This window comes from Monodelphis domestica, chromosome 7, assembly GCF_027887165.1.
Source record: "Monodelphis domestica isolate mMonDom1 chromosome 7, mMonDom1.pri, whole genome shotgun sequence".
Taxonomy (NCBI): Eukaryota; Metazoa; Chordata; class Mammalia; order Didelphimorphia; family Didelphidae; genus Monodelphis; species Monodelphis domestica.
Window position 1 is genome coordinate 57,196,821 of NC_077233.1, and position 21,802 is coordinate 57,218,622.

Here is a 21,802-nt window from a genome sequence, read left to right on the forward strand (position 1 = left end):
GGGTAGCCTTGGGCAAGTCACTTTCTTAGTTTCCTCATTTGTAAAATACAAATAATTATATTAGCATTACCTACTTTACAGGATTATTGTGAAGAAAGAACCTTGTAAACTTCAGAGCACTATTTATAATTCTTAGTACTAATAATAGAAAAAGTGTACCAAGTAGCATTTATTTTTTCATTGAGGAAGACATGTTTTTGTTATAAGGAACAACAAAATACTGCTTTTACAAAAGAAATTTTTAGGAAAAGCTTTATGTACTGTGTATACTTATATGTTTCCCTGACAGATCAGCATGGAAGGGAAAAGTCTTCCACATTGGGCCTCAAAAACTTGACTATTAAAACCACATAAGTTCCTAAATATGTAATTTATTATGTGCTTTGCCTTAACAATGCCTTTTTGTTTTCCAGGTCAATAAATGGGTTCAGAGCAGGATAATGATACTTATACTACGTGGCAGAACAGATCAACATACAGGCCTGTGGTTAGGCTGCAAAACTCCAAACTCGGTCCTCCCTGCCCCCCAATAGGCTTACGTTCTTTATAATATAGCCATATTGAAATAAGGACTTAAATGCCTAAGTGTGGCCAAGTGTTTCAGGTAGGGAACATATGCAGCAGCAAAACTATCATATGTGGTATCCTCCTATCATACTTAGGCAGAGAATTAAATTCAGGTATAGTGAAAGATCAGCAGAGGAAGGGGTCAATCTTTCCAAGCCACAACTTGCATCTTGAAGGAGACAGGAAGTTGCATGCATGATACTCCACACAAAGGATTATAAGGTATAGAATCAGTTTGCTGTGCTTCTAATTTGTTTCAAGTGAGCTCATTTCTAACATGAACTGAAAAAAATGCCACATAATACCAAACAAGCACATGCTTATATATATTTATATATATATATATAGATATACATATATATAAACTAGTCACCATGTTCCCCATGATACATATATATGTATATAAATTTAAGATACAGTGCTATCAGATGTAACTGGCTTTTCTTCATAGCAAAATGGGAGAGGAGATTTTTTTAGACAATGATCTGGGTTAAGAAAAAAAGAAAACCAAACTTTCCTGCAGAGAACTAAAATAGCTGTGGCCACCAAGGAACATTCAGTAGGAGCCAGTAACAATAGAAACAACGAGATGGGCACTATATATTGAAAAGCAACTGTCATTTGCTTCAGAAAGAAAACATTCTATGTTCATTTATGTTTGATAAAATTGGACACAGTAAAAGTTGATATGAGATTAAAAAAAATAAAATTTTCATCCCTAAACTGAGTCTTGATTCTACTTTGATCATAGAAACACACAAGCAGGTACTCATTCTGAAGTTTTTAATGAGAAATAACTTGGGAAGGTAATAAGAAAAATGGACTTCCTAATAAATCTTAAGGATACATCATTTAACACATAATAAATATTTCTTGGTTGGAAATGTGAGCTTACTGAAAATACTGCTCTATAATACAGTTCCCCTTAAGAAGAAAAAGCAGCAAACCCCATTCTACCTCAATAACGAAAGAGAATCTGCACCAATAACCCTTGTACTGTTTGCTTCCAAGGGCAGTTATGAAGCTAAGCACTATAAAACTCCAGTACTCACAGTGTTAAATCCTTCCTGCAGCTTTATTTACATTTTTCTTCAGCAACCTCCTACACCAAGTCAATCCAACCAAAAGAAAGTAGTGAGTTTTTTTTTTTTTAAAGTAAATTCAAAGGCATTTGGACACAGGCTCCATGAGGGCTGATTCCAGTCCCAGAAATGAGAGGATTGTTTAAAAATGCCCTCTCAGTAACCCTGCTCCTCTGAAGGTCAAGTGCGCTATCCCCTGTAACCAAGGAAGCAGAGCTGCCTGCTGTGCTCCTGCGTGTTTGCCAGCTGCTGGAACAGTTTGTCTAATAATGCGATTAATTTCTTCTGGAGAAGAAGCTCTCAGTGGCAGAGCCCCACTCCTCACCTGCCTTCTACACACACACACACACACACAATGGCTGCCTTTCTTGACCTGAGAGATGATGGGAAACAGAAGACTACCTTAGGCAGGATCTGACCAGCTCTTCAATTATTTCAGGCCACAACAAGGAAGAACCAGAGCCACCACGTTCCCCATGGTGCCTCTTTATCTGAACAGTTCATTAAGCTAATGTATTTAAAGAAACAGAGTCTCATACAAACTCCCAAATCTTCAAAGATGAAGTCACAAGAACAAACGTATTACTACAGAGCCACCCGCACAGAGAATGACAGAATAGTAGAGCAGAAAACAACTTCAGAGATCAGATTACAACAGTGCCCTCAACACAGACACACAGAGACATCCACAAACATTCAGATACACACAGACATACTTGATATCAACATGTACACACAGACACACATGGAAGAATTAGGCCCAGGAAAGGAGTAACTTGTCACACACTTGAGTCATGGCAGAACCACAGGTGGAATCAAGGTTCCTGGTCTCCCAGAGCTTTGTCTTTTCTCTCATACCACAATGCACATTAACCGTATACTGAAAAGCATGGTGATTTATTATTTGCCTTAATACATGAAAAATGTTTGGTTCATTTGCAGTGAATGTTGGGAAAATATTAAATGATAAAAACTATATATCTAGAACATTGCTTGAATGGGTGAAGGAGCATTAGGTATATGCCATTTTGCATGGACTGGGGTTAAAGGGATAAAGAAGGGCAACCTGATCCATGGAATAGGGGATGGGAGAGAATAAAAATTTAGAAACCCTAAATAAAAACCTAATTGTGTTTCTTTTTAAGTGACAGAAAAATATAAAATGTTCTACTCATGAGAGAGGACTTCCGGTTAAGATGGCGGCTTAGAGAAAGCTGAAGTTCAGATCTCCGGAAAACCCTTCCCGACCGATCTCAAACTAGAAGCTCCTAAGGCGCCGAAATTCAAAACGATCAACAGCACAGACCCTGGGAACCCTCCTCCTGGACCTGGACCCGGTTCAAAAGGTACGGCTCCCCTTAAAAGCCAGAACCCGAGATCCCTCGGACCTCAGGGGTAGGAGCGCAGAGTCCAAGGCTCCCGGAAGCGGCAGCCGCGCCGGGCTCAGAGAGCAGGGTCTGAGGAACAACAACCCTCAGGGTCTTCTACCCAAGTCCCAGTCCGGGTGAAAGTTACTGCCTGGGGCTTCCGCTGCAGAGAGCCAGTAGGTCCGGGTGAAAGTTACGGCCTGGGGCCTCTGCTGCAAAGAGCTGGTCGGTCCGGGTGAAAGTTACTGCCTGGGGCCTCCGCTGCAGAGAGCTGGTCAAAACAACAGCAACCCTCAGGGCGGGCAAGACAGCCTCACGGGCTGGATCCTGCTATCCAAGTCTCAGTGAAAGTCCTTGCTCTCGGAGCTTGGGGAAGCGGCAGCCCATCCCCCCGCAGGCCGACGAAACAGCCTCACGGCCAGGGATTCTGAAGGCAACTTCCGGAAATCGAGCCAGGGGGAGAGTGTGGCCTTGTGGTCCGACCCTTCCATTCCAGTTCCAGTGAGGCATATTCAGTTTAACCCAGGGAACGCTCATAGAACCAACATCTGCCCAGGACTAAAGCCACTGATCACCAGACAAAGACAAGAAAAGCCAATCCTCCACGTTCAGAGATGACAAATTCCACAGAAGCACAGAAGCCCCAAAATACCAAGAAAAATAAGAAGAAAGGGGCGACTCTGGACACATTCTATGGAGCCAAAATACAAAATACAGAGCAGATAGAAGAAGATATACAAGAAAATTCTCCAAAATCTTCCAAAGGAAATAGAAACTCTCCACAAACCCATGAAGAATTTGAATCAGAAAGGACCAAAAAGATGGAAGCCCTCTGGGAGGAAAAGTGGGAAATGATGCAAAAGAAATTCACGCATCTACAAAACCAGTTTGACCAAACTGTAAAAGAAAACCAGGCTTTAAAGCAAGAACTAATAAAGCAAAGCCAAAACACCAAGAAATTAGAAGAGAACATAAAATATCTCACCGACAAGGTGATAGATCTGGAAAACAGGGGGAGAAGAGAAAATTTAAGAATAATTGGACTCCCAGAAAAGCCAGAAATAAACACCAAACTGGACATGGTGATACAAGATATAATCAAAGAAAATTGCCCAGAGATTCTAGAACAAGGGGGCAATACATCCACTGACAGAGCTCACAGAACACCTTCTACACTAAACCCCCAAAAGACAACTCCCAGGAATGTAATTGCCAAATTCCAAAGCTATCAAACAAAAGAAAAAATCCTACAGGAAGCCAGAAAAAGACAATTTAGATATAAAGGAATGCCAATCAGGATCACACAAGACCTTGCAAGTTCTACGCTGAATGATCGTAAGGCATGGAACATGATCTTCAGAAAGGCAAGAGAGCTGGGTCTCCAACCAAGAATCAGCTACCCAGCAAAACTGACTATATACTTCCAAGGGAGAGTATGGGCATTCAACAAAATAGAAGACTTCCAACTTTTTGCAAAGAAAAGACCAGAGCTCTGTGGAAAGTTTGATACCGAAAATCAAAGAGCAAGGAATACCTGAAAAGGTAAATATTAAGGAAAGGGGAAAAATGTTATCTTCTTTTACTCAAACTCTCTTCTATAAGTACTACATTTATATCAACCTATGTATACTAATATGTGGGGAAAATGTAATGTATAAATAGGGGGTAAAGAAAGACCAAATAGAATAATGGTTCTCACACAAAGATTCACAGGGGAAGGGGAGGGGAAGAAAACTCCTATAAGAAGGAGAGGAAGAGAGGGGGGGGTGTTACTTAAACCTCAATCTCAGGGAAATCAACTCTGAGAGGGAAAAACATCCAGATCCATTGGGATCTTGAATTCTATCTTACCCAACAAGGGTAAGGAGAAGGGAAAACCAAGGGGGGGAGGGGGAGAGGGAGAACAAAAAGGGAGGGAAAGAGAGGGGGGAGGGGGAGGGAACAAAAAGGGAGGGACTAAAAAGGGAAACATCAAGGGAGGGGACAAGGGGGACTGATTCAAAGTAAATCACTGGACTAAAAGGTAGAGCCGAAGAAGAAAAGGTTAGAATTAGGGAAGGCAATCAAAATGCCAGGGAGTCCACAAATGACAATCATAACTTTGAACGTGAATGGGATGAACTCACCCATAAAACGTAGACGAATAGCTGAATGGATTAGAATCCAAAACCCTACCATATGTTGTCTTCAAGAAACACACATGAGGCGGGTTGACACCCACAAGGTCAGAATTAAAGGATGGAGTAAGACCTTCTGGGCCTCAACTGATAGAAAGAAGGCAGGAGTGGTAATCATGATATCTGATAAAGCCAATGCAAAAATAGACCTGATCAAAAGGGATAGGGAAGGTAATTATATTTTGTTAAAAGGGACTCTAGACAATGAGGAAATATCATTAATCAACATGTATGCACCAAATAATATAGCACCCAAATTTCTAATGGAGAAACTAAGAGAATTGAAGGAAGAAATAGACAATAAAACCATACTAGTGGGAGACTTAAACCAACCATTATCAAATTTAGATAAATCAAATCAAAAAATAAATAAGAAAGAGGTAAAAGAAGTGAATGAAATCTTAGAAAAATTAGAATTAATAGACATATGGAGAAAAATAAATAGGGATAAAAAGGAATACACCTTCTTCTCAGCACCACATGGCACATTCACAAAAATTGACCATACATTAGGTCACAGAAACATAGCACACAAATGCAAAAAAGCAGAAATAATGAATGCAGCCTTCTCAGATCACAAGGCAATAAAAATAATGATTAGTAATGGTACATGGAAAACCAAATCTAAAACCAATTGGAAATTAAACAATATGATACTCCAAAACCGTTTAGCTAAAGAAGAAATCATAGAAACAATTAATAATTTCATCAAGGAAAATGACAATGGCGAAACATCCTTTCAAACCTTTTGGGATGCAGCCAAAGCGGTAATCAGAGGCAAATTCATATCCCTGAAAGCTCATATTAACAAACAAGGGAGAGCAGAGATCAATCAATTGGAAATGCAATTGAAAAAACTCGAAAGCGATCAAATTAAAAACCCCCAGCAGAAAACCAAATTAGAAATCCTAAAAATTAAGGGAGAAATTAATAAAATCGAAAGTGATAGAACTATTGATTTAATAAATAAGACAAGAAGCTGGTACTTTGAAAAAACAAACAAAATAGACAAAGTACTGGTCAATCTAATTAAAAAAAGGAAGGAAGAAAAGCAAATTCACAGCATTAAAGATGAAAAGGGGGACAGCACCTCCAATGAGGAGGAAATTAAGGCAATCATTAGAAATTACTTTGCCCAATTATATGGCAATAAATACACCAATTTAGGAGAAATGGATGAATATATACAAAAATACAAACTGCCTAGACTAACAGAAGAGGAAATAGAATTCTTAAACAATCCCATATCAGAAATTGAAATCCATCAAGCCATCAAAGAACTTCCTAAGAAAAAATCCCCAGGGCCTGATGGATTCACCTGTGAATTCTATCAAACATTCAGAGAACAATTAACCCCAATACTATACAAACTATTTGACATAATAAGCAAAGAGGGAGTTCTACCAAACTCCTTTTACGACACAAACATGGTACTGATTCCAAAACCAGGCAGGTCAAAAACAGAGAAAGAAAACTATAGACCAATCTCCCTAATGAATATAGATGCAAAAATTTTAAATAGGATACTAGCAAAAAGACTCCAGCAAGTGATCAGAAGGATCATTCACCATGATCAAGTAGGATTCATACCAGGGATGCAGGGCTGGTTCAACATTAGGAAAACCATCCACATAATTGACCACATCAACAAGCAAACTAGCAAGAACCACATGATTATCTCAATAGATGCAGAAAAAGCCTTTGATAAAATACAACAACCATTCCTATTAAAAACACTAGAAAGCATAGGAATAGAAGGGTCATTCCTAAAAATAATAAACAGTATATATCTAAAACCAACAGCTAATATCATCTGCAATGGGGATAAACTAGATGCATTCCCAATAAGATCAGGAGTGAAACAAGGATGCCCATTATCACCTCTACTATTTGACATTGTACTAGAAACACTAGCAGTAGCAATTAGAGAAGATAAAGAAATTGAAGGCATCAGAATAGGCAAGGAGGAGACCAAGTTATCACTCTTTGCGGATGACATGATGGTCTACTTAAAGAATCCTAGAGAGTCAACCAAAAAGCTAATTGAAATAATCAACAACTTTAGCAAAGTTGCAGGATACAAAATAAACCCACATAAATCATCAGCTTTTCTATATATCTCCAACACAGCTCAGCAGCAAGAACTAGAAAGAGAAATCCCATTCAAAATCACCTTAGACAAAATAAAATACCTAGGAATCTATCTCCCAAGACAAACACAGGAACTATATGAACACAACTACAAAACACTCGCCACACAACTAAAACTAGACTTGAACAATTGGAAAAACATTAACTGCTCATGGATAGGACGAGCCAATATAATAAAAATGACCATCCTACCCAAACTTATTTATCTATTTAGTGCCATACCCATTGAACTACCAAAATACTTCTTCACTGATTTAGAAAAAACCATAACAAAGTTCATTTGGAAGAACAAAAGATCAAGGATATCCAGGGAAATAATGAAAAAAAACACATATGATGGGGGCCTTGCAGTCCCAGACCTCAAACTATATTACAAAGCAGCAGTCATCAAAACAATTTGGTACTGGCTAAGAAACAGAAAGGAAGATCAGTGGAATAGACTGGGGGAAAACGACCTCAGCAAGACAGTATACGATAAACCCAAAGATCCCAGCTTTTGGGACAAAAATCCACTATTCGATAAAAACTGCTGGGAAAATTGGAAGACAGTGTGGGAGAGACTAGGAATAGATCAACACCTCACACCCTACACCAAGATAAATTCAAAATGGGTGAGTGACTTAAACATAAAGAAGGAAACCATAAGTAAATTGGGTAAACACAGAATAGTATACATGTCAGACCTTTGGGAGGGGAAAGGCTTTAAAACCAAGCAAGATATAGAAAGAATCACAAAATGTAAAATAAATAATTTTGACTACATCAAACTAAAAAGCTTTTGTACAAACAAAACCAATATAACTAAAATCAGAAGGGAAACAACAAATTGGGAAAAAATCTTCATAGAAACCTCTGACAAAGGTTTAATTACTCATATTTATAATGAGCTAAATCAATTGTACAAAAAATCAAGCCATTCTCCAATTGATAAATGGGCAAGGGAAATGGAAAGGCAGTTCTCAGATAAAGAAATCAAAACTATTAACAAGCACATGAAGAAGTGTTCTACATCTCTTATAATCAGAGAGATGCAAATCAAAACAACTCTGAGGTATCACCTCACACCTAGCAGATTGGCTAACATAACAGCAAAGGAAAGTAATGAATGCTGGAGGGGATGTGGCAAAGTAGGGACATTAATTCATTGCTGGTGGAGTTGTGAACTGATCCAACCATTCTGGAGGGCAATTTGGAACTATGCCCAAAGGGCGACAAAAGAATATCTACCCTTTGACCCAGCCATAGCACTGCTGGGTCTGTACCCCAAAGAGATAATGGACACAAAGACTTGTACAAAAATATTCATAGCTGCACTCTTTGTGGTGGCCCAAAACTGGAAAACGAGGGGATGCCCATCAATTGGGGAATGGCTGAACAAACTGTGGTATATGTTGGTGATGGAATACTATTGTGCTCAAAGGAATAATAAAGTGGAGAAGTTCCATGGAGACTGGAACAACCTCCAGGAAGTGATGCAGAGCGAGAGGAGCAGAACCAGGAGAACATTGTACACAGAGACAAACACACTGTGGTATCATCGAACGTAATGGACTTCTCCATTGGTGGTGGTGTAATGTCCCTGAACAACTTTCAGGGATCCAGGAGAAAAAAAAAACACCATTCATAAGCAAAGGATAAACTATGGGAGTGGAAACACCGAGAAAAAGCAACTGCCTGAATACAGAGGTTGAGGGGACATGACAGAGGATAGACTTTAAATGAACACTCTAATGCAAATACTATCAACAAAGCAATGGGTTCAAATCAAGAAAACATCTAATGCCCAGTGGACTTACGCGTCGGCTATGGGGGGTGGGGGGGAGGAAAAGAAAATGATCTATGTCTTTAACGAATAATGCTTGGAAATGATCAAATAAAATATATTAAAAAAAAAAATGTTCTACTCATATATTTTTAAATAAAAAAGTGAATATAAAACTACATTTAAAATGTCAACAATTAGTCTATATCAGATCACTTAAAGGAAAGAGACAAAGGAGGTGAAGGAAAGGGTGATTTTGATTCATGTCAAAGCCTCGAGATGTAAATATTTGCAATTTACAAAGTCTTTTAGGTGAAAAAGGTGGGAGGGGGCAGGAAGGGGAGAAAGGGTTGAGAATTGGGTATCAAATGTGCTTTAATTTGTTTAAAAAGTTACAAAGTTCCTAGTGGTATGACCCTGGGTAAGTCACTTAACCCTGCACTGCCAAGCCCTTATTGCTCTTCTGCCTTGGAACCAGTACACAGTATTGACTCTAAGACAGAAGGTCAGGATTTAAAAAAAAAGTTTCAAAGTACTTGAAATCTTTCCCCCTTATTTTCAAAGAAAACCATAATTCCCTGTAATGCATTACATTTCCTAGGGAGAAAATGTTTGATTTTTATGAAATATCATATTGATCTCAAAGTTTTTTTCCAGGTATTATCACTCTGGATGTCTACTTTGTTGATACGGGCATTAAGAATTACAGAATCTCAGAGGCCATTTAGTCCAATCCATACCTGAACTAAGATCTCATCTAAACAAACCCCGAGTGGTCTCTCATGAAGAGAAATGCACTCTCTTCCAAGGTAACCCATTTCAATTCTGAGTTGTTCTAATTGTTAGAAAATTTTCCTCAGGCCAATAATCCCATGGGTCTGAGATTAAAAAAAAAAACAAAACAAAACATAAATAATACCTCCCAACAAGGTAGACTATGACCCACTGACACTTAGAAATCACAAGCTAGGGGGGCAGCTGGGTAGCTCAGTGAATTGAAAGCCAGTCCTAGAGACAGGAGGTCCTAGGTTCAAATCTGGCCTCAGACACTTCCTAGCTGTGTGACCCTGGGCAAGTCACTTGACCCCCATTGCCTAGCCCTTACCACTCTTCTGCCTTGGAGCCAATACATAGTATTGGCTCCAAGACAGAAGGTAAGGGTTTTAAATTAAAAAAAAAGAAAAGAAATCACAAACTAGGCATATGCACCCATTTAATTGACTCCTGTTCATCTCTTCCTAGAAATCTACCAAAATCAACCCAAAAAAGTCCCCCCCAATATTCTGGGAGTTTTCTTTCGATTCTTTTAAGCTGTCTTTTGGTTCTCTTAACAGTATATGGATTCTAGTGGAGCACCCACTGTTTCTTCCTCATTCTCCCTGTGAATGGTGCATCTTTCTTTTTTCCTAATACACATTTCTTTGATGACATCTTTCATAATGGTTCTCTGCTACAATTTCTTCATTCTAAGATGTTTCTCATGCGCACTATGAGTCTCTTCACTGCACTTTGTATGATCTTCAACTTCAATTCTTTGGAAACTGTGGTATTCCAAGATGCACAGTGATAGAACATCATTAGAAGAATACTGGTCTTAAAAAATAGGTCTCATGTCTCAGGAAGAATGGTGTCATTCAAATAACTAATTCTCTAAAGAAAATACACCTTGATCTCTTACTGTCCAATTCTGGCCCCAGCTCACCGACTAATATCTAAGCTACATGTACAAACAAGTCCAGTTCTCTAAGCTGTCCATCTAACTAGTGGGGCAGAGGAGTTTCCTCAATTGCAAAATGGGGATTGTAACAGCATCTGTTTCCCAGGGTTATTGTGAGGATCAAATGAGATATTTGTAAAGTCCTTAGCAGTGCCTGACACATAGTGGACACTTAATAAGTGTTTTCTTCCTTCTTACTTGCCCTGATGTGGGCACAATGTGTTGCTAGATGGTGCAGTAGATAGAGGAGAGATCAATTTGAAGTCAAGAAGACCTTCATTTAGATTCTGCCTCATTTATTAGCTATGTGACTCTGGGCAAGTCATTTAACCTTTGCCTCAGTTTCTTCATCTATAAAATGAGGTTAATAAAAGACTGGAGGAGCCAATGAGATAACATATGTAAAGTGATTTCTAAACTTTAAAGTGCTATAAAAATGCTAGCTAGGACAAGCAGTTCATAGAGTTCCAGGCCTGGAATCAGAAAGAATTATCTTCCCGAGTTCAAATCTGGCCTCAGATACTGACTGGCTATGGTGACCCTGAACAAGTCACTTAACCCTAATCTTGTTTGCCTCAGTTTCCTCATCTGTAAAATAAGTTAGGAAAGAAAATGGCAAACCACTACAGTATGAAAACTCCAAATGGGGTCATGAAAAGTCAGATACTGCTGAAACAATCAGACAAGATAAATGCTAACTCTAATTCATCTATTTACTCTTTCCTCTGTGGTTGGGCTGAACTTTCTTGGTGATTATAGACCTCAGGAAGCTCTGCAATGTTCTGAGGCTTGATACAATTGGCATTCCAGCATCTGGAGGACCATATAAGTCATCTGAACTATAGAGCTGCCTGCCTCACTCACTTTGTGGGAAGATCCACCTCAGGGAGTTTTTAAAAAAACGATTTTAGGTCCTGGAGAAGGTGGCTACTCATTAGAGGGCAAAGGTATTCATTCCCTTGTAACCTTGAGTTTGTGCCTTTGGCAGGAGGTGGACCCAGTCCTTCAAAGAAGTGATGTAGTCTGGAGGACTGTACAGCTCTCTGAGGAAGGTTAAGACATACCAGAAGGGAAGGTTGCTTTACTAGGAGCAGTTGGTGAAAATAATTCTCAAGTTGCAAATGTGTAAATTTAGGATTGAATTAGGGTTATCCAAAAATTAAATGATGAGGGCCTGAACTTGGTTGTATGAGAGGCTAGAAACAGCAAGACCTGACAACTGAGTGAATATGTCCAGGGAGGGACATCAAGGATTTCAGTGAAGTTACATACCTGGGAGACTGGAATCATGCTGGTACCTTTGAAAGAAAGAACAAATTTTAAGAGGAAAGACCATGAATTGTATTTTGCCCTATTTGAGATGTCCCTGGCATATCCACAGTTGGTGATTTAGGACTGAAAGTCAGGAGAATGACTGAAGCTGAATGGATAGACTTATGAGTCACCTGCAAGAGAAGATTAAACCTATGGGAGCTTATAGACTTAACAAAATAGAAAGCCAAGAGAGAAGAAAAGAGGGCCCAGGACAGAGTCTTGGGGAACACCTATAATTAGGGAATAGGATATGGTTGAAGAGTAAGCAAAGGAGTCAGAGGAAGAGTGAAAAGTAGAAGAGTAGTGTCATTAAGCAAGCACCCAGAAAAGAGGGGCTGCTAAATGCAGGAGAATGTGTTAAATGCAGGTGAAAGGTAGAAGGATGGGGTTAAGTCTAACCTTTGTTCCATATCACTGACTTTTAAATATACTTGGAAACAATTACCAAATCTTCTCTTCTATTGGCTAACCACCCCAAGCTTTCTTTACCAGTTGTCACATGGCTTGACTTTAAGTCCTTCTCCTTCTTGGTGGCTATCCTTTGGATGCTCTTAACCATGTCTAGTTTGGATTTAAAAATATAACTTTTGGATTCAGGAATCCAATGGTGGTTTAATATTAGGAAAAGAATTAATATAATTATTCATTAGAGTAACAAAAATTATTTAAAAAACCATATGGTTATATTAGTATGCTCAGAAAAGATTTGACAACCTAAAGCAGTATTGGCGAACCTTTTTGAGACTGAATGTCCAAACTACAACCCTCACACAGCATGTGAACCAACCCCTTACCCCAGATAGGATAGGGAAGAAGTACTCCCATGGAGCTGCTGGGCAGTGGGCAGGTGATGAGAGAAATGTCCTCAGGCACATGGAGAGGGGGAGGGGAGCAGTCCCCCTGGCATGCCATAGGTTTGCCAACATGGACCTACAGCATCCCTTCTACTTATAATAGCTCATAATTCTACCATGCCTTATTATCCTGTGCAATTCTTGTTCTCATCTCTTCCCAAATCCTTCATACTATATATACTAGCAATCAGATCATTGACCGTGTGCCAAACAGTGGTGATGGAAAGCCCAAAAAAGTGAAGCAATCCTTGCTCTCAAAGAACTTACACTCTATCTGGGAAGACAACATGTACATATAGCAGTATATTCAGAATGCAAAATAAAGAAAGAGAGGGTAGCAGCAGTTATGGGTAATTAGGAAAGATTTTATACAGAGGCTGGTGCTGAAAACCAAGTTGCATTTTTATAAAGGTAAGAAGACGATCATGCTCTGATTATCAGAAAGAAGCTAGAGGAAATTAAAATCCTTAACAAGGAGTAGTACCTAGGTGGCTTAGTAAATTCGATGGGAAGTAACAAATTGGTAAACAATTTTCCTAACAAAAACCTCTGACAAAGGTTTAATTACTCAAATTTACAAGAGCTAAATCAATTGTACAAAAAATCAAGCCATTCTCCAGTTGATAAATGGGCAAGGGACATGAATAGGCAATTTTCAGTCAAAGAAATCAAAACTATTAATAAACATATGAAAAAGTGTTCAAAATCTCTTATAATCAGAGAGATGCAAATCAAAACAACTCTGAGGTGCCACCTCCCACCTAGCAGATTGGCTAACATGACAGCAAAAGGAAAGTAATGAATGTTGGAGGGGATGTGGCAAAGTAGGGATATTAATGCATTGCTGGTGAAGTTGTGAATTGATCCAACCATTCTGGAGAGCAATTTGGAACTATGCCCAAAGGGCACTAAAAGACTGTTTGCCCTTTGATCCAGCCATAGCACTGCTGGGTTTGTACCCCAAAGAAATAATAAGGAAAAAGACATGTACAAGAATATTCATAGCTGCGCTCTTTGTGGTGGCAAAAAACCGGAAAATGAGGGGATGCCCTTCAATTGGGGAATGGCTGAGCAAATTGTGGTATCTGTTGGTGATGGAATACTATTGTGCTAAAAGGAATAATGAACTGGAGGAATTCCATGGAGTCTGGAACAACCTCCAGGAAGTGATGCAGAGTGAGAGGAGCAGAACCAAGAGAACATTGTACACAGAGACTGATACACTGTGGTACAATCAAATATAATGGACTTTTCCATTAGTGGCAATGCAGTGATCCTGAACAACTTGGAGGGATCTACGAGAAAGAGCTCTATCCACATTCAGAGGAAAAACTGTGGGAGTAAAAACACAGAAGAAAAACACCTGCTTGATTACATGAGTTGAGGGGGATATGACTGGGGATGTAGATTCTAAATGAACATCCTAGTGCAAACATCAACATGGAAATAGGTTCTGATCAAGGTTACATGTAATACCCAGTGAAATTGAGCATCATTACAGGAAAGGTGGGGGAAGGGGAGGGAGGAATAGAAAATGATTTTTGTAACCAAGGAATAATGTTTGAAATTGACCAAATAAAAAAAATAAATTAATTTTAAAAATATTCTGCATGCAGTTTACATGTCATTATCATTTTCAAAGAAGTAATGTCATGGAAGGGAAGCAGCACAAGGTAACAGAAAAATATGGGAGTATGTCAAGAGACTGGGTTTTGAATCCCCCTGTGACACTAACTAGGAGAGTCTCTCTGGAGTAGTCATTTAACCCTTCTGGGATCCAGTTTTCTTATCTGGAAAATAAAGGAAGTAGAAAAGATGATGAAAGGCCACAGTATGACCACAAGCAACAGCCTCTCTAAGCCTCAGTTTCTCCATCTATAAAGATACTTGCACTAAACATGTAAGAGATAATCTAAGTAAAATTTTAAATTATAAAGTGTTCATGGAAGTTTTTTTAACAGTCCTAGTCCTAGTGGCAGACTGGACACTGCTTTGCGCTTTTTAGTCCTACAAAGTTTCCAAGAACACGGAGAGAGTAAAGCCATTTGCCTGGGGTCAAAGAACCAGTAGGTATCAGAGATCAGATCCAGGTCTGGGGGCAGCTGGGTAGCCCAGTGGATAGAGAGCTAGGCCTGGAGTTGGGAGAACTTGGATTTAAATCTGTCCTCACACTTCCTAGCTGTATAATCCTGGACAATCACTTAACCCCGACTGCCTAGCCCTTGCCACTCTTCTGTATTGTACCTGATACTAAGACAGAAGATAGGGTTTTGGAAAAAACAAAACAAAACAAAACAAAACTTCAGTCCACATGGTTTCAGGGACAGCTTCTTGAGTACAGATAGGGTAGGAGTTGGGTAAATAGAAATCAATGAATTTTTTTCTTTTCAATTTGTGCTCTTATCGTATTCATGTTTGCACGAAGGAAACAATGAAGACACTGGGTATCATACAATGAATAAAGGCCTAAAAATCAGTCTGTATGTACTGGAACATTAGTGCAGTGCAAGCAAATGCTACCACAGTTATGGTGCCATTTTAGGTAAGTCAGTCCCAAGAAGCCTGGTCAGTGGGGTGACAGGGCCCAGGTTGAGGGCAGGCATGCTGCATGCTCAGAATCATGAGGAAGGGGCAGATTATTGCTAGGAACTCACACGAGGACAAGTGAATACTGGGCAATGTGGCTGTACTGTTTTAAAAACTGCCCCCCCAACCCCTAGGGGATGGCGTGGTGCTGTCCTGGGGAGGGAGAAGAGTCCAGGCCCTACTTCACTGGCCCCTGAGAAGGCACATGAGCTATAGGCCACCAGGGGAGAGAAGAGGCTTCTCTGCTTAGACCTGGCAGGGGCTATGGAAGACATAGATGCCTTCTGGGAAGACTAGGGGTGGTATCCAGACAACCTCCCCCAAGAACTCCTACCCAGAGGGTGTGATGCCACATGGCCCAAACCCTTTGGCAGTTGGCACTGGTCCTATGGGGGGGGGGGATCCCAGAGGTGATAGCCACAGGTCAGGCCTTGGTTTCCTGTCTGTGTTACCTCTGTCCCAAGTGGAGGCTTATTTTGGGGCCATAAGTGACTCCAAACTTTCCTATCTGGAAGAGGGCAGGGAAGGAGTTTCCAGCAATCAGAAGATTATGCTAGGCTACTGGAAACAAGGCAACAGGGCATGTAGGCACAACTGTCACTAGTTCATGGTACAGGATCCAGTGTGATGGGGAAGGGCCTGGGACCCAAACTAGCTGCCCAGCAGTCCCTTTGGGCCCTTTGGTTTGGTAATAAATCTCCCCCCCATGCTCTGGCTCAGGGAAGGGCCACGGTGAGGATAGTGGGCAGTGGTGGTAGTGGGGGGAGAGAACTACTCTGCCTGGTGACTTAAAAATCGACAGTTGATTGATTTATATATATATATATATATATATATATATGTATGTATGTATGTATGTATGTATGTATGTATGTATGTATGTATGTATACACATACAGATATATAGAATTCCAATAATTGCTAGAGGGCAGGTTTGGGAACCCGAATCTGCCACCTCTAGAAAGATGTCCTAGGGCACCTCATCCAGACTAGATAGAAGGAAGAATGGAGCACATTTCTCCTCCCTTCTCTACTCCTGGGGGCACCGGGGGGGAGTGGGGGGAGACTACCCTAGCAAGCCAAAGATTTAGAACAATTGTGGCACATGCAGGGAATCCGAGGTGCCTCGATGGGTCTTTTCAGAAATCTCTGAAAGCAAAGTTTTAAACATGGCCAGTGGGCAGCTGGTGGACAGCTGCTACTGCCAACCGCCTGGCGTGGGTATCAGGCCCTCAGGACTAGAGGCGGGTGAGGAACTCTTCCTCACTGTTGCTGCAGTTCCCACAACTGTCCTGTCTGCTGAAGAGTCACTGAAGCAGGTTCTTTGGGCCTGGGGGGAGGATAGGCCCATCCAGGTGAGGTCTGGGGCACTGTTCCGTCCACGCTGAATACACTGACCTCCTTAAAGCGCTCTGTCTCAACCATCTCTTTCTGCCAAGGGATGGATGGGCACACTCCCCATGGCAAACTTAGAAGTCATTCTATATAGACTCCAATTCCATACCCTTCACCATAGAGAACTACTCAACATCCAGTACATCTTTGTAGTAAATAGCCTGAGAATCAGGCTTGAAGGGAGGCCCCAGCCTCCAAGCTCTTAAAGTGGCTGCTTTTGAAGAGGGGGTGCTCCTCGACTTCCTGTGTGCCACCTCCTCCCTAGCTGCTCCATCTCCTCTTGTTTTATCAGCTTCTTTCATGGTTGAAGAGTGACGGCCCTCAATCATCTCATATAGCAGGCACATCCCCAGCTGGTCCAAGATCAGAGATCCGAATGTGGCTGTGGTCATCCAGCAGGATGTTTTCTGGTTCCAAGCCCTCGGGCATGATCCGCTCTCCCTGCAGATCCTCCAGGCCACAGCAGATCTCAGCCACATAGAAGGCAGCATGGGCTTCTTCAAATCCTGCTTCACCCATATGATAAATATGGAAGCTGAGGTCTCCCTCATTCATCAGAGTCAGCACCAGGCAAAGGGCATCCTTCATTTCACAGGCAGACGCCAAGCTCACTACCAATCTACTGTTCACTTTCTCCAAGGTCTGTTTCTCATTCAGGGCTGTGGCCTCTTCTTTCTGCTTCTTGATTCACGTTTTCTCTAGCTTCTTGCAGGCAGACATCCTGTCTGTGGCTCAAACCTGGCATTCACAGACCTCTGCAAAGCCACCTTTGCCCAGCACATGGTACTGGTAGAAGGTGTTTTTGGCCTTTTCATCCATTTCCACTGTAGGAATCGATTGAAGGAGATTCTGTCAAGGTAATTGGTAAATGGGGCGACACTCAGCTCTTCATGGGTCAGCCTGGGGCACTCTTGGAAGAGGTCTCTGCAGGGCCCCTGCTCAAGACTGTCAGTGCAGGCGCCCACCAGCTGGGGTTCAAGTAGTTCTCCATCAACCCCTGGGCAGCTTCTTTCCGCTTATCATCGGGGGTTATCTCATACTCAGCCACCCCATCCAGGAAGCCGTTGCCTGGGGATAGCTCAGGCTGTGTCTCCCAGAGCTATCATTTCTATAGAGAACTACTGAGTCGATATTTTAAGTCCTCCCCTTTCTTCTAAGACTGAATCCCACATCACCAACTGCCCAATGGACATTTCTACTTAGTTTACCTTAGACACTCCAAATTCATCATGTCTAAAATAGAACTCATTCTATCTCTAGTCCTTAGCCTTACGTTCCCCTCAAATTGCCCTTCCTTGTCTCTTTTTCTGCCCAGTGCTACCTCTGGTTATCTGGGTTCACAATTTCATAGTTAGCTTTGATTCTTAATACTACTACTTTCATAATCAGTTCTCAAATCTGTTCATTCACTCCCTCTACAACTTCTCTCTACTCACACAGTCACTATCTCTGTTCAAGCTCTCATTACTTCTTGCCTAGAATATTGTAAGAGCTTACTTGGTCTCTGTTTTCAGTCTTTCTCCTCTCCAATCTATCTCTTCACACATTTGCAAAAATAATCTTCCTTAAACAAAGATCATAACATGTCACTCCCCTGCTGACAAAACTTCAGTGGCTACCTATTGCCTTTGGGTTAAAAGACAAATTCATCAGTGTGACATTTAAAGCCTTTTAAAACCAGTGTGGATCTATCCAACTTTTTCTGATATTTCACATTACTTTTCTGCACTCTATTGTTACTATTTGTTTGATATTGCCACCCTTTAAATTTCCCTATTTCTATTAAGGGAACCCGATTCTTGTAGGCTCTTAGCTTTGTAATGTTGGCATCATCCTTGACTCTAAGAGTATGCCTGGCAAGTATTGAACTCATTCTCAAAACAAACAAGCAAAAAAGAAAAGAAAGTGACATTACTTTTAAGTTTATCTGCAGTGTTAACATTTTTTTTCCCATTACTTTCTTATGGCTAGGAAATCAACCAATCAATGGGCCAAAGTCAACTAGGGTACGTGGTGAATAAAGTAGTAGGCTTGGAATCAGGAAGAAACCCAGCTTCAGACATGTAGTAGTTGTGTGACTCTGGACAAGTCATTTAACCTGTTTGCCTCAGTTTCCTCAATGGTTAAATATGGATAATATCAGCACCTACCTTACAGATTTGCTGTGAGGATCAAATGAAATACTATATGTAAAGTATGTAGCACCTTGTCTGGAACATAGTAGGCACTAATACTTATTCTCTTTCACCTCACAAAACAAAAAACCAACCCCTGATTTGTAGCATTTTTCAATTTCCAAGATAGCAATTTAACAGTTGGTTAACCAGTGAGCTGGCTCAAACTACCTCTCATCCCACACCCCAAATCAGTTGGTGAATGTTACTCCTTCTATTTCCACAACATTTCTTGCATTCAACTTCTTTCTTTATAGAGCTGCACTTGACCTGGTTATTGCAAACTTCCTCCCATTATCCCCCTGCCTCCCCATTCCTTAGCAGCCAATGATTTTCTCTAAGTGCAGATCGAGGTTACTTATCTCCTCAATAGAGCTCTCCAGAACTTGGCCCCCACTGATTTTTTTTTCTGTCTCATTAAACATAACTTCCTCAGAGGCAGGAAGGTGCTGCAGTAGATAAAAGTGCTGGGCCTGGAGTCAGGTACTTCAAAAGTTTGGCCTTAGGCACTCACTGTGTGTTCTTTGGCAAGTCACCTAATTGCCATCTGCCTCAGTTTCCTTAATCACAAAATGGGGATAATAAAAGCACCTTTCTTTCTGGGTTGTTCTAAGGATCAAATGAGAGAATATTTACAAAGTGTCACACAGTGACACTTTGTAAACAGCACAGTGTCTGGCACATAGGTCAGGTGCCTAATGAATGCCTGTCCTCTTTCTCCTTTCTTATATTCAATGCTTAGGCAAACCTCATTCTCTTTCTTACACATAGCATTTCACCTCCTATCTCAATACGTTTCCTTCATGCTTCTGCTTTCAAAATGGAGCTTGACCATCAGATGAAACCTTTCTTGAATAGCTCTCCTTCCCTAATGACCTTGCATTTATTCAGCATATCTTCACTGCGCACACAATTCTATATATAGATATCATCTCCTGTGAAAGGTCCCCTCTTTGATGACAGTCTTAGCATCAAAGTTAGCACATGGCACAAAGTAGCACTGAATAAATGTTTTTGTTTTTGGATCGTAGTAGGTTTTTTAAATCTTAAAATATTCTATAAATGTTAGCTATTATTATTGGTCTTTTCTTCCCTTTGTCTTATCTCTAATCTTTTTTTAAAATTTTATTTGGTCAATTTAGAATATTTTTCCTTGTTTACAAGAGTCATGTTCTTTCCCTCCCCTCTCCCCAACCCATAGCCAACATGCAATTCCACCGGGTTTTATCTCTAATCTTTCTAATAGCTTCCCATTTGTCTCCATGGAGGCCTTCTCAGTCTCTACTGAGTCCCCTTTGCCGAATGGCCTACACTCTACCCCTACAATTTCATTACCTATTCATACCTTACACATCTATAGTTTGCTTTGCATTCTCATCCCTCTTCTGTCTCTGTAAGGTATTTCAAGACTTCCTGATTGCCAAGTCAAATGTTTGGTGTCATTTTTCCCTCAGTCCTTATTGTCTTTGAACTTTCCATATAATTTCACAATTAAAAACACCTACAGATCTATCATCCCTCTATTTCTTTTCCTTTCAATCCTTACTTTCTATATATTCTATATACTATATATTACTATATATACTATATGTATAGTATATATACTAATATATACTATAAATTACAATATGTAATTTATACATATTGGTTCTAAGGCAGAAGAGAGGTATAGGCTAGTCAATGGGGGTTAAGTAATTTGCTGGGATCTCACAGCAAGGCAGTGTCTGAGGCCAGATTTGAACCCTGGACCTCCCATCTCTGAACCTGGCTCTCAATCTACTAAGCCATCTCTCTTTTTCTTGATACGTTCTCTCCTTCTGGTTTATTATGATACTGTTCCCTCTTGGTTCTTCTACTTCTCTGACTGATTCTTCATTTCCTTTTCTGGTTTCTTCCTCCTCACTCCTTCTGGGGCTGGCAGCACTATATAGTGAAGTGGTAGATTTTGGAGCCACAGGACTTATGTTAAAAAAAAAAACCCAACAATTTAGCTATGTAACTTTGAGCATGTTCCTGGCCTGTTTTAGCTTTATTTTGTAAAAATGTGAATGGGGAGAAGGAATGTTGGATCTTATTCTATGGTCTTCAAGGTCCTTTCCATCATCCTAAATTGCAGGATCCCCTAGGCGAGGACATCCTCTAGGACTCCTCTCACTATGTTTTCTTCAGCAGCAATCCCATCAATTTTCAGGGTCTGGATGACTCTTTCAAAGCAAATGACTTTCAAATGGCCTGACCCCTAATCAGATGCCATTCCTCAGTTTTGGCCTAAATCTTGTTTTCTCTTTTTACAGCTATTCTGATGATCTTTTAGTTCTCCTCGGTTTAATTACTATTTCTATGCCAATGAATTCCAGGTCTGTACATCCCGTTCTAGGGCCACATCACAAGTTTTGCCTGTTAGTGGTCTGGCAGAGTAACTAATACAATAACAAAGCACTGGCTCAGGAGGCCAAAGGCCTGGTCTGAATCTTGCCCACTGAACCTCCTAACCATCCTGGGATCTAGCTTCCTCCCCTGTAATGTGAGGTTGGATTGCCTGGCCTCTGAGGTCTCATAGCTTCTGATATGATACGGACACAGATACTGATACTTCAATATGTCCAAAGCACAACTTGTTATTCCTCCCACCCCATCCCTCCTTCTCTTCCTGACT

The 21,802-nt window shown here is 40.6% G+C and overlaps 1 protein-coding gene and 1 pseudogene across 4 annotated transcripts in view; both read right to left on the reverse strand.

Annotated features, from left to right (window-relative positions):
- Window positions 1–21,802, reverse strand: part of NR2C2 (nuclear receptor subfamily 2 group C member 2) — a 137,700-nt gene that overhangs the window by 59,891 nt on the left and 56,007 nt on the right. The window contains exon 1 of one of the 4 annotated variants that reach the window (XM_001366294.4): window positions 1,620–1,639. The exons of the other annotated variants lie outside the window; for them this stretch is intronic. The gene's annotated coding sequence lies outside the window, so the exon portion shown is untranslated. Of the gene's footprint in view, window positions 1–1,619; window positions 1,640–21,802 lie in introns of those variants that run through there. 4 annotated transcript variants of the gene reach the window in all.
- Window positions 9,304–21,802, reverse strand: part of LOC100618213 (G protein-coupled receptor kinase 6-like) — a 30,811-nt pseudogene continuing 18,312 nt past the window's right edge.